Genomic DNA, 13,922 nt, shown 5'->3' on the forward strand with positions numbered 1-13,922 from the left:
ATTCAAACTGAAGTGTTAAGAAAATCAACATATAAAAAAGGCTGGCAAATCAGATATTATACATATTTATGTTGAAAAACATTAGAATATGAACACTTTTCCTAAACTTTCATTAAGATCAAGTACATATTTCTTAAATCCATAGAAACAGTGTGTATGGCCGGTTAACTCAGCTGGTCAGACCGTGGTGCTCATAACACCAAGGTCATGGGTTCCATCCCCATGCAGGCCAATTAAAAACTAAAGTCTTAAGAAAATCACCACATAAAAAATGACTGGAAAATCAAATATTATACATATTCATTTTGTAGAACATGAACACTTTTCTTAAATTTTCATTGAGATCAAGTACATATTTCTTGCATCCATGGAAGCTAAACAGTGTGTATGGATAGTTCGCTCAGTTTGTTAGAGCATGGTGCTAGTACACCTGAGGTTATGGGTTCAGTGTCCCTGCTGGGCAAATACAATCAAGTCTTTCAGACAATCAAAATAACAAATGCCTCTGAAATAAAATCAACACATCAAAATCAGTAATTGCTTAAAAATAAACTATTATGCATGTTGATTTTGAAAAACATTAAATGAGCATTTTCTGAAATTTTCATTAAGATCAACTACTCATTTCTTAAACCTATGGAAAGTGAACAGTGCTGCTAATAACACTATGGTCATGGGTTCAATGTCCCCACAGTAGCCAATTCAAATCTAAAGTCTTAAAAAAATCAACCCATAAAATAGGCTGCTTGAATTTGCTATGTCAGTGAGTCACCAGAAGAGGCAGCAACTAGTGCAGCCGCTGATTGTTGTCATGGTTTACATTTTCACTGAATTGAATTTGTTACATCAGGGTCAACACAAAGTCTTCTGTTTCAGAGCACTCAGTAACTTTTTATTAAACTGTAGCTGTGAATTAACGACATTAAAGTATTTAAGAAGCTCAGAAAATTGACTTTAAATGACAAATAGGTACAACACGGTGGTTCTTTAAAATGGACAACTTTTATTTAGCATATTAATATGTGTAATTGTATAGTTGTTTTTTTGAAATCACTATGTAATATTAGACGCTCTCAATGACTTTCATTCAGCTGACTGGACTGAGGGCAAAAATGGCTCTTTTGATTTTAAAGTTTGACCTCTGACCTTGTAGGACCCTGTTGTGTCACATTTAACCAACCGGAATGGTTGCACATTTAATTCCTCTTAGTATTATTTGGAGGTGAGAATTTTTTTTCTTTCTTTTAACTTTCCTTTGACTCGTCCCTTTTAGGGACACAAAAATGACCGCGGTTTGATCCTAACAAACTTGGACTGGTTACATGTTGTTCTGTTTACTTGCCGAAAACAATGGAGTGCAGGTGGAAAACTCAGGAGTCTCAGCAGAAATCAAACAGAAGCCCCATTAATCTGCTCTCACTCGCCCTCTGGGCCCCATCAGGGTTTTTCTTTACAAGCGCAGCTATGCATGCAGCTTTATATTGCCTGTTATCCCCACTTTACTGTAAAACGCTGTCATGGTTTAGATTGAATTTCCTCATCTAGGTGACCCTCTGTTACAGGAGCTGCAGGAGCTCCACTCACCACACGCTCCCCTGAGGCTCCTGCTCACCACCCATTTAGTGATTCACTTTGGAAAAGCTGTCACTCCTGGGTGGGGGTGGTGGGACGGTGTACTCCCAATACTCTGTTCTCATGAATTCACATGAGGCTGATGTGCCTGGTTTTGCCTTGAAAGAAAGAACAGCCTATATTCATCAGACAGATTCCAGGCTGAGCTGCAACGCCAGCTCATCTCACTGCTGCAACGTAGGGATAAATGGTTTGTTCCACTAATTGGTAATTAAAATAGGATTTATTTCCACCTTTGCAAAAGAATGTGTAAAAAGCTCACCAACACTATAATATCATTTCATCATCCCAAAGTGAACAATTTAGAACTTTTTTTACTTCCATTTGTGTCTCAAATGCTTCTTTTGACAATCTTTTTAGGTGTCCAGAAGATGAGTCATTTCAAAGACCTCCTGATTGTTAAGTCACATTGCATGAACACTGTGCTGTTACCTAACAACCCAAAGAGAGTGCCAGGATGTTTGGTTAGCTGGTTTTCCCACTGTCTGCGCTGTACAATGGCTGCTGGAAAAGATAAGTGTTTTGTTGTTGACTTTGCATTCAAAAACCACTTGCTCTATTCTTACTGGTTGTACAGGAGGCTCTACTTCTGCTTTTCAAAGATGTACAGTTGTATAATTTTGCATCTGTTTGCAGCCATTTTTATGGGCGAGTGTAAACGTTGAGTTGGCGGCGTGGCCAACAGCAGACTATTTGGATTTAAATTGACATGAAACTCTAAAACAGCTCAAAATAGGCAGAACTGAAAGACTAAAATCTTCTCATCTAGGAATGATTTTGTGTAGACCATAAACCCACCCTAACCTGTTCAGGGAAGTGTTTATCTTCAAAAGTCAGGAAATTACCTCAAGACAATTTCTCAGCTGAACTTGCAGAATTATAAGAATAATAGAAAAAGCTGAAAAAGCTGAAAATTTGACAGGAGATCCAGTGATTTTTTTGCCACATTATGAATTAGTTAGGGACCTGTTGAAGAGCAAATCAGTTCATTACAAAACAACAATTAATCACAGATGACCTGCAAGACCAGCAAACAAAATCACCACTGTTCCAACTATAATGCCTTGAAAGCAAGAACCAGGCTTAACCTGATGAAAGAGCTTCAACACAGCCACAAATATGATACTTTTATTTAATTTAAATAAATTGAATTCATTTTAAACTCAAGAACTTTGTGTATCATGTGATGAAATAGCTGCAATATTTCCCAACAGCCATCATGCTTTTATGTAACAGGTCATAACTGCATTTTATGACCTAATACCTGAATACAGTTTAAAGGAATGCAGAGGCCAGAGAAAACAGATGCATGACCTTGTGCTGTGTGAATAAGTAGAAAAGAAATCTGCATAAGCAGTAGAGCACAGATGTAAATACATGGTTTGGTTCTTTTTTTTCCAGTTTTTATTGGCTCTAGTGGCCTTTATTTGATAGTTAATTGACAGGAAAGTGGGGAATGAGAGAAGGGGAAGACATGCAGCAAAGGTCACCAGGTTGGGAATTAAACCTGTGACAGCCACATTGAGAACTGAGGCCTCCATATTTGGGTTGTGCTTAACCCCTGCGCTACCAGAGCACAACTGGTCTGGCTCTTTTAATGTGGAAGATAGATCTCATTCAAAGCACTTTAAACATGGAGCATAACAACCGAACAGATTCCTACCATCTAACCCAACGAAATCATAAGAATTTACCAGCGGCAACAAAAATCACTATGTTAGTTTAGAAACACACCTCACGACGTATCAGGTTAGAGCTTGATTTGTGCACATTTAATCTAAAACCAGCTGTCTTATGACTACATCTATCTTGACTCCATCATTTTCCCCCCATTACTTTCTAGACTAAAATTGCTCCAATGTTTGGTAAGATACTTACAACTTCTAATTGCCTCTCAAAACCCCGCTTAGAGAAAAATGAACCATCCTTTTAATTGTATTTTCAATATCAACCAGGAGTGTATTTGCATGCATGTACTTACTGTTTTATTTTGCTTTTTGTGGGCCAAACTTAAATGTTTCAGGTCAATCAATCAAATTTTATTCTCAAGCAAAGATAACCTGCATGGATTTTTTTTTATCATTTAAATAATGATCATTTGATGGTGGGCAGTCCTTTATACCACAGAGGAAGAATTTTAGCTCCCTCTTGTTTGCAGAATTACTTTTATTTAGCAGGCAAAGCGCTACACGTCATAAATCACATATGATATAAAAACAAGCATATAAAACAGCAATAAAATGACAAGAGCCCTGTAAAACAAAATGGCTTTCAGATTGTTTTTAAAACGTCTGCAGAACTCATAAACCAGGTTTTAGAGAATGAAAGGCAGTTCAAGGTTGTGTCACAGCATCTCAATCAGATTTAAAGGTTATAGAGAAATTTCTAAAGGTGTTTTCACACGTCATACTCCGGTAGATTCAGTTTGATTGAGGATCAAAAGCGCAATATTTATTATACTTTCATCTGCTGCAGTTTGTTCTCACGCTGCACCTTTAAAAGACCTGTTCACCCCGACAACACAAAAACCTCTGAAGAAAACACTGAATGCAACTTCCCATTTCACAAAACGTAAACAAAAATGGACTGGCGTCAAATTTTAGCAGTTGAAAGATTTCTCTTTTGTTTTTGGTAAAGCTATTTCTCCCTTTAGCGTCAGACTCAAGTTTGTTTTGCTTGTTTTTTTCCTAGAATGTTCTTTAATGTAGTCCATTTCCTGCTCCAGTCTGCTTGGCGTTCACATACGCATTCAAACTGCGCCAGAGTTCACTTCAACTGAACCAAGGCTGAAGTTTGTGAGCGGACCAGACTTTACTTTGTTGGTTGACATCAGAGTTTGATTGTCCATTCACACCTCCCCAAACAAACCAGACTTTCTAGAAAAACGAACTAGAATTCAAATAAAGGGGACTAGTCACGGCTGGTGTAAATGGACCCTTATGTGTTTTGGACTCAAGCAAACCACATCAGATGCTTATCCACACATGGAGAGAACAGTAGTGAATCTTCCCTACTTGATTTACCATCAGAGTTCATACAGGAGGTCACAAAATGACATCCAAGTCCATCCTTGGTAGCACATCAGTCCATCACTTGGGCTGAAAAATCAGCTTAGAGTGGCCAGTTATTGCTTATATGCATGAACTGAAACATTGATGATTCAAAATGTTCTTTTTCCTCTTTTTAAACCTTTAGATGCATATGTAGAATGAGCCGAGTGTCACCGATGTTTCATTAAAGTGTGCCTGGATTCTAACAGCTGGACTTCCTGGTTTTGCTTTAAAACAGGTTTTATCCTCTGTTGAATCCACAGATTGAAGCAAAAAGGAACTATGGATAGTTTACATCTTTCTGAGTTTGTCACTGAAACAAGAGAATAAGGAACATTTATTCCAATCTAAAACTCCTGTCACATTAGTAAAAAAGAGATGTATTATGTATCCAAAATGTAGTTCATCTAATTGCCATCATGGTGTTTTCCCAGGGATTTACTGGAGCTGGTTTGGTGTTAAATTGAGTTATGTGAAATGTTTAATAAATTGTCTGACAAATTAGATCATGCCGGCTTAGTCCACTGAGTCCAGGCAGGATGTTCGTCTAAGAAAGAGTAAGAGCAGATTTCAGTTACACAGATCAGTGAGATGAGAGGCGCTCATGACATATTTTCTAAGGGATATTCACTTGACTGGCTCATTAGCCTTTAAGCTGTTCTCTTCAACCTCTAACATGGATCTTTGCCCATTTTACCAATCTGTCAGGCGGCTGATGTTTCTGTAGCTCCTTACAGTGAGACTGGATGCAGGTCATGTCGAGAAGAAATCAAGGAATGAAGCTAACGATGCAACCCAGACGACAGATGGATGGATGAGTTGGTCATAAGGACACGATCCAGACAATCTTTCTAGTTAGAGTTGGTTGTGACCCATAAAAACCAAGATAGTGCACTAAAAGTAAAGTTATAATGTTATATAGATTTTAGTTCATCACGTTTAACAGTCTACCGCCAGACAGGCATAAGCCCCGCCCACTTCCTGGTGTGAATTTGATTGATTTTAGTACAAACGTGGCTACACAGCATGTGGCATTTTGATTTTTCTCCCACTTTGCCGCTCTAGTAAGTGTTTTGTTTCTTCAGTGTTGCTTTGGAAAGATTACGGAAATGTCTGATTGTGGTTTAGGTATATTCTTACGGTTTCAAGATTTATTATTCATCTTCTTTAGTTGCTTTAACTGTTAGGACTGTATTTGTTGTTGGTTTGATTTGTGACTGCAAATGTACCCATTCATGTCTTCCAGTGCTTAATGCTGAGCATCTTGTATCGTGATTTTAGATCGTTTTCTTCTGCTATTAATAGCACTATATGTACTGTTCTCTTTCCTGTGAATTGCACAATGAGGTGTTTTGTTTTTAGCTACTGTGCTAATTCCTACATATTTACACTGACATGTATTGTGGTAATGTTGATATTTCTTGTTTCTTTGCACTATTTTCTGTCAGAACAGGAGATGGTTATGTGTGAAGTTATTCGTTTTTACAATCTACAAACTAAATAGTTTTCAAAACCAATTTTTAAAAAAATAACCACGTGATTTATTTAATACACCTGCTTTATTGTGTAATCTTGTAGAAGTTCTTGCTGCTTTCTTGTGTTTTTCCAGATGTAATATAATTTTTCCTTTTTATTGAATTTAGGATTTTATGTCTCTTCAGTTTTTCTCCCCCTATAAACTTTATTTTATGTTGGATGCTATAATTTTTCATTGGTTTTTATGTGGGAGATTAACAGCACAGTAACTGAGTCTTTCTGACCTTCATCTCCTCTCCAGTATTTAGTTTCCTCCTATTGGTCAGTGATGCTTGTTTCATTTAGAGTCTCTTGGATTGTGGGTCGGTCTTAACTTGTCCTGCATCTACAACTGGCATGTAATTTAAAATATAATTTTCAAACTCTCTTATTGTATCTATTCTAATAATAGTAAACTCAGTGTTTCAGCAGTTTTTCTGTTTTCTGGAAGTTTGTTCCAGACTAGACACGGATAAAAACTGAATGCTGCTTCTTAGGTGCCGAGTATTTTTCAAGCGACTTAAATGTGAGAAAATTCAACAAAAACTTGCTGAAATTTAAATAATGAGAACATTAGAAATAAAAGCAAAACTGTCAGCTTATTAATTTAAATACAAAAACTTTAAGATGAACATATAGCTAAAAAAAGCTGAAATCAATACAAAGCCCTCTTTTGAATAGTAAAAAAATGAAGACATTCCAGAAAAGCAAATAAGCTGACTTGCAAAAAAAACTTTTAGCAGAAAAGTTCAGAAAAAGCATAATTTTTTAGCTTTTAAGCATTCACACAATTAAACCTGCAGTCTGTGTCTTTATGAAGTTATTTATCTTTTGCATATTTGTTAAAATTATCATTATGTCGTGTCAGAATAAGACAGTAAACTCAAGCTCCTCTGCCTTCTCCCAGCGCTCCCAGAAATACACCACTCAGTCAGAAACAACCAGTCAGAGCCAGGGGGAGGATCTTAGTGCTGTCAATCACTCTTGTGCTCAACCCTTCCCCTTGTTCTTTGCTAAGCTACAGCTGGTTCACCACAATGTAGCCTGCCATGAATGCTAAGGCTAGTTAGCATGACCTCTTCACAGATTACCTGCCTCGTATTCATCTGTCACAACATGGTGACACTTTTAACAGATTTGTAAAATACATATTTTTGTAAAAAGTCCTTACTACAGCTTTCAATTAGCTGTGCTCCGGTTTTGTTCCTCTTTTCTATTCACAAATTGAATGAGCACGGCACTGGAGGGATTGTTCTGGACTAATTGAAAGCTTTTTATTTCTTCTTCTGCATGAAACTTGTCCATATGCTGCACATTTATCCTTCCTTTCTTCTACGCAAAGGGTCAAAAGGTTAAATTCAAATTCACAGAGCTCCTAGCGTAACCTGTTGCAAGTAGTGGCCTTCCCTCATTTAAACGACCTGAACGAAGTAGGTCACGTTGCATAACACAGAAGGAGGAGGTGAAGAACATCATGTCTTCTCGGTCCCCATGTGGCCGCAGTCAGAGGAAGAGTGTTTTGGAGGTGACACTTGGTTTTTCTCAGTGCCGACAGATAAACATCTCCTTCCTCTCACAAGTCTTCAGGCAAACAGCTGAGACTGGCCCCGTTCCAGAAGCTCCGTCTTCGCCTCGCTCACCCTTCGCTCTGCCCTCTTGACATGATTTGAGCTTGATCTGAAATTTGCAGCATGTCTCACTGAGGGAAAGAGAAGGCGTTGCGATCTTCGCTTGTACTGTGTTGTAACTGTGTCCCAGGTGCATTTTGTTGACATAAAAGAGCCGAACATTCGCTTGTTTGACAGGTTTCTGTGGAAAGCTAGTTTTACTCCCTCATCTGCAGATGAAAATATTGGAATAATACAACAAAAGGAGAACAACAAGGCTTAAACCAAGTTCAGATAATCTTGGTTTGGTGAAATTAGCGATTATGCATCATGAAATGCCATGTAGATATTGAGCATTTATTCCCAAAACACTTCGCAAGGGAGAGTGAATTTCTTGGAAGTGACTGCAGCCGGAGACATGCATCAAGAGGCATCCAGTCTGGATTTCCAGAGGCAGTTAAGGTCCCAACAGACAGCCAGCTGCTCCATCGCCCTCCTCACCTCAGGCCACCACGCTCATTTAGAAACACAGAGATGCTCATCTTAGCCACACAGGAGGCTAACATTTATCTAATCATTGATTTCACCTTCCCTGCCTTGGTAAATTACATTTCAGGACAAAATTATAGCCCCAACTGTGATCATTTCTCTCATTATTTTACCTTGCACACATAAATGGCATCATTCCACAAAAACAAAAAGCTACCAGGGTCAATATTATTAGCCCAATAAACAGCTGTTGCACAGTGATGTGCTTTAATTTTGAAAAGCTTCAGGTTTGCAAAATTAGTTCACACTGGATGTTTTCTCCTAATTCAGATCCAGTATAAGCACCAAGAGATTTAACTCTGAATTGAGAAAGCATAGTCTCAAAAATAATTCAAGTTAAAAAAACAATTGTTGATTCTCAGAAAGCAAGAGGACAAAGGAGATTCAAAAAGAGCCACAATGCAGGAAATTACAACAAAAAAAGAGTAAATCTCTGCCTGAGATTGACTGAGATCAATCTTGGAAATTTTCTTGAAAAACAAAGGGAATTTCTGAGTGTGAAAAGTGGCTAGAGAAAAATGCTGAAAATTTTTGATTCATCAGAAATTTTAAAAATTCTTGGAAATTTATGAGTTTCGAAAGTAAAAAATGTTTTTTAAAAAATTTATCTGATTAATCTCAAACTTTCAAGGATTTTATTATATTTTATGTTGACAAAATCCTGATTTTATGGCATTATTACATAATGTGGCATTACAAGCCTTTGCTGTTTGCACTGGAAAATACAGACTGTGATTTGGACAAACGTCTTAGTGACGTTATAATTCCACCGTAGCAGCTTTTGTTGGACACAAAGCTCAGAAAAAAGAGCTGCCTTTATTATGAAGGCAGTCCTCAGACTGCCTTCATAATCAAATAAGGTTCCAGCCACGACATGAAGGGTTGTGGATAACATAGGGTGGTCTCAATCTGGGCTGAAGTGAGCTTTAAAGACTCGTTAGCATGTAGCGTACCAGCGTTAACCATGTGCAAGGTGTCAGGGAGCGAGATGTGAAAAAGTTTTTCCTCATACCTGGAAGTGATCCGACATTTACAGAGCAGTGTGGAAAGGTCAAAGCTGTGCAGCAACATTGGAAGCCCACTTGTACGATACTCATCACAATACGGCTAATGATCGGCGTAATGCCTTGCTCTCTGACTCAGCACAATGCTAAAAGGTTAGGACAGCACCAAAGTCATTTACTTGTGCGATCACAAAGGTTGCTGCAGCTTCATGTTAACTGTTGCATATCATTAGCATGTGCAGCAAATGTTTGGCTTTGTGCACATTCACAAAAGAACAATTAGCATTTATATAGGTTCCAAGTGTGAAAGGCGAAACTGATTAAGATAACTACAGGAAGGGTAAATGCTGAGGTTTGACACGTGACTTAACATTTAATTATGCCCCACTTTGTAGTTTTATTTACAGATATATTAGCGTTCGCCGCCGAACTTTAAGCCAAGCAGTTCAGCCCAATAGTAGGTTTATAATATCAAGATGAAGGGAAGGATTTGAACTTTTGCAGCTTTTATTTCTCTTCTACCTTCCTGCGCTCTTCAATAAGATTGCATCCAGCTGCCTGTGACCTCGCCACCAACTTCTCCCGATTGACCAGGAGACTAATGTGAATAAATGCCAGTCCATTTACTTCACCTGTGCGTTTCTAGGAAGGAACTGATAATTATCATTCGTCTCCTGGCGGGGGGTGGTTGTCTGGGCCTTTCATGTGACAGATAAGAAGGCAGGTAAAATAAACTGGGAAAGGGAAACGTGTAATGTCATTTCGGCAGGCTGGCATCTGAAGAAAGGTCCCAGATGAGTCGCCAAAATCTTTTTCCTTACCATCAACTCTCCCTCCTGTAAGAACACACAGACGCGAAGTTGGGGTCACGTCTGTTTGATCTCCTAATGTTCTGCTCAGGCTGAAGGTGAAGGAAAGATCTGGACACTGTCATAGGTCATCTCTCCTTCACTCACAGGCAGACCTGCTGTCTGCTGGGCTTTATTTTAACCAGACAGGGAAGTACAAAGCTAATGGTTCTAAAAGTTACTTTGAATTAAGTCAGAGTTAATTAAAACCTGAAGATTGAAAACCATAATTGATACATAATGATGGTTTTTGTTTCTCCAGATTCCACAAATGAAGTAAAAAAACAACTCAGGCATCTCATTCATTTTTTTTACAAAATAAAATCATACATATGAATTGAATAGCTGAACATGCTAGCTTTTCAAAACATACTTTTAATTTCTGCATTTGGGATTTTTAAATCTGATTAATCGGGTTGCTGTGAATTAATCATTTTTTTAAAGAACCGAGTTAATGAATGAGTTCTAAACGTTTTATTAGGGCTGTCAAATGATTAAAATAGGAATATAACAGGCCAAACATGAGATCATTTCTTATGTCTTTGATGCTTTTCTATTTATCATTTGGCTTCGGAGTCACATACTGGCACTCCAGGCGTTCTAAGTTTGATTATAAAGGAAAATCATTTCTGACAGATATACAGAGACTATACTCTAAAACCAAATTAAAAGAAGTTATAACTCATAATAACTTTGTAATAAGCCACCGATCTTTAAAAAAACACAATGGCTGACTTTAAATGTCCCTTCAGAGGAAAAACAACTATAGAGTATTGAAATTTAATTAACATATAATGATTTGGTCTTTAACTATTGATTAAAATAAACAAACAACAGAAAGACAGTAACACACCACATCCTGATGCAGTAGAGCACTGAGATCCTTCATCCCGATACACGCGCACTATTCACAGCATCAGACTTTACACTTTAAAGAAGTGACAGGATTTGATATTCCACCTAAATCAACTACGTTCTTCTACGTTTGACATTGTGCTATACACAGTTTTCAATACACCTGGATGTGGTTATATGATAAACAATGTGACAAAAGTTTCATCTTTTTCCCACAAACTTTTTGTTTCCGTTTGTCCTTTCATCTACTTTCAGTTTCTTTCTTCCAAAACTTCACCTGTGTTTGGTGATATTTAAGCATTACTTCAGTTCATACCTACTGGATTATCAGTCACATTCTTGGTCCTTATTTTTCTTTTGCTGGCCGGTCGTTTCACGCTTGGTTGGACTTTTTAGTTTCCTGATTTACGATCCTTAAAAAAGTGATTTATACTTTACACTATTTCTACCCAAACTGTATTCATCACTCAAGTCAAAGCATCTTAAACACAAACAGCAGCAAAAAATTATTTGTTGTGTAACGGCACAACAAAGAACCTCAAAGGGCAGATACAGCTCACAGCCTTCATACTTAAAATCAGAGGAAAATGTTCTACCCTACAGTTCACCGATTTTAAATAGTTGGTTTCTACTTTCACTGGTGGCCTGTCATTGATTTATATCATTACATTAAATATGATGTATCATTTTAATTGGTAAAGTTACACAGCATTACCACCTTCAAGTATATAAGTAAACATATCTGAGATAAAGATTTTACTAGGTTAGCAATAAAAAAAGGAAAGCTTTTAAAGATTACTTTGATTTATTTGTTATTGTTCCCTGCAAAATACATTTTGTTGATGTTTTCCTTCCAAAGTGACATTTTAAAAGCTTAACCTACAGACACTTTTTGACCCCACTTCAGCATGGAGCTCCATGAATCTCAGTTTGCTTTTCTACTCTGGAAATTTCAAACACAACTCCACAAATTTGGTCTTTGACTTTGCCATCCCACAATTCTCTCTGCCTCCGCATGCAAAATGTTGCTCTCCAAAGCAGGTTGTCAAATGGTTTCCCAATCAGCTTGAATTAGTCCTGGAAGCTGACAGTCACCGTAAAGACGGATCCACTGGATGAGTCCCGAAATCTTTGAATTAATATCTTGCCCTGAAGATATAATAAGCCTCACCCTTTCAGCTGCTGCTCAGCTCTTTCTCCTGCACTTCATTAGTAAAAGTAAAGCCAAGGCTGTCATTTGACAGTTTGACAGATACATTCTGCTGCAACAAAAGCTCACTCCGGTTTTTTGGGTCACCCTGGCACCGGAGACGCACTTGGGTGCAATTTGTGCAGGTGTATCGTCCCGCTCTGCTTCCTGCACCACGTTCAGAACATTTTCCAAATATCTGCGAAGTGCACCGCTCGTGATTCACGTCGAGTTTGACCAATCATTCTGGGAGGCTTCAAGCTGATTGGACTCTTCTTAAACCGTTGTTTAAGAAACGATATTTTGATGTTGTGAGCTGGTCGAGAAAAAGAATATTAGACGAAAAAAAAATCTGAAAAACCAAATTATTGAACATAAAAAAATAAATTTTAATGTCGATGAGTAAAATCTGTATTTGATATCAAGTAAAATATGACCCAGAATTTTCTAGAAAATCCTTGTGGTAAAGTACTTGTAGCTGGCCACCAGGCTTTCCCCTGATTTCTCGGTGATTGTTTGGTAACTTAGAGCTTCAGCTTCTTTTTAGCAGGATTCAGACAAACTAGCTCACTCCATTAACCTCAATGCCTTAGGAATGGGATGAGGAACGTCTAAGAGAAGCTTAAAGTTCAGCATCCACATCAAAATGAGTCAGTTGAGGTAGTTCAGGGATGGATGATATTAGAAAATCTTGCGATGATAATAACATTGCGACATCAGTTGCAACATAATGCCTGTTTTGCTTATTTGCTTGTTTGACTCAGTCCAACTGTGTAAATATATTAGCATGGAAATGCATTGAATTTGTGCACTTCACTTACAACCACAAACTTCAGTGTATTTCGTTTCACATGATTAACAGGGTTCGGGTCAGAATCTGTAGAAAAACGTAAACATTTCTAGAACATCCTAAGCTTCTGGTTTTGAGCTGCTCAGTAGTTCATGTGTTTGTCTAAAGCTCAGTTTTTTCCAAAGACTTGACAGTGAAGGATAGTTTATTGGTTCATTGACTCAGAAGGTATGCACACCACACTTTATATCATGTGTTTATCTGTTTAATTATGCACTACTTTTGAGTTTATCACATAAAAAAAGCAAAAGCAAAAGAAAATGGACATAATGTTGCTGATATTTGCAATTTTATTTGTAAGTATTTCCAACAAATACTTACTTACTGTCTTGGTAATTAGAGAAGATGATTGATATGGAAAGATACAAACATTTGATGTCTGGAGCACTGATGTGATCAATTTTCTTGTGAACACATGAACCCAGACCTCAGAGCATCCCCTCCTGCTCCTACCTGGCAGCAACATGGAAAAACTGAGACATTTTTTTCTTTCTAACTTCTTAAAACCTCTAATTAGATGCATCAGCACAAGTATCCTTTTGATTTATTAGTGTGTTTACAAATGGATGTAAATAATTCTCATTATTAGCATTATTATTAACATTTGTCCTGTGAAACGTTTAGTGTGATGTTTTATTAAGAAAGAAAAGTGGGAAATAAAACATGCTAGCTACATAGCTCCTCTGATTTCAGATGGAAGTCTGGTTGCTCACATCTATATTTGATTCAAAAATGGAGAAATGTAGAAGCTTGAGTTACTTTTGAGGCCCAGAGTGTTTTTTTTTTATGGTTATCGCATACAGGGTGGCTTTAAACTGAAAAT

The sequence above is a fragment of the Poecilia latipinna genome, unplaced genomic scaffold, assembly GCF_001443285.1.
Source record: "Poecilia latipinna isolate Pla-1442-1.1 unplaced genomic scaffold, P_latipinna-1.0 Scaffold3095, whole genome shotgun sequence".
Taxonomy (NCBI): domain Eukaryota; kingdom Metazoa; phylum Chordata; class Actinopteri; order Cyprinodontiformes; family Poeciliidae; genus Poecilia; species Poecilia latipinna.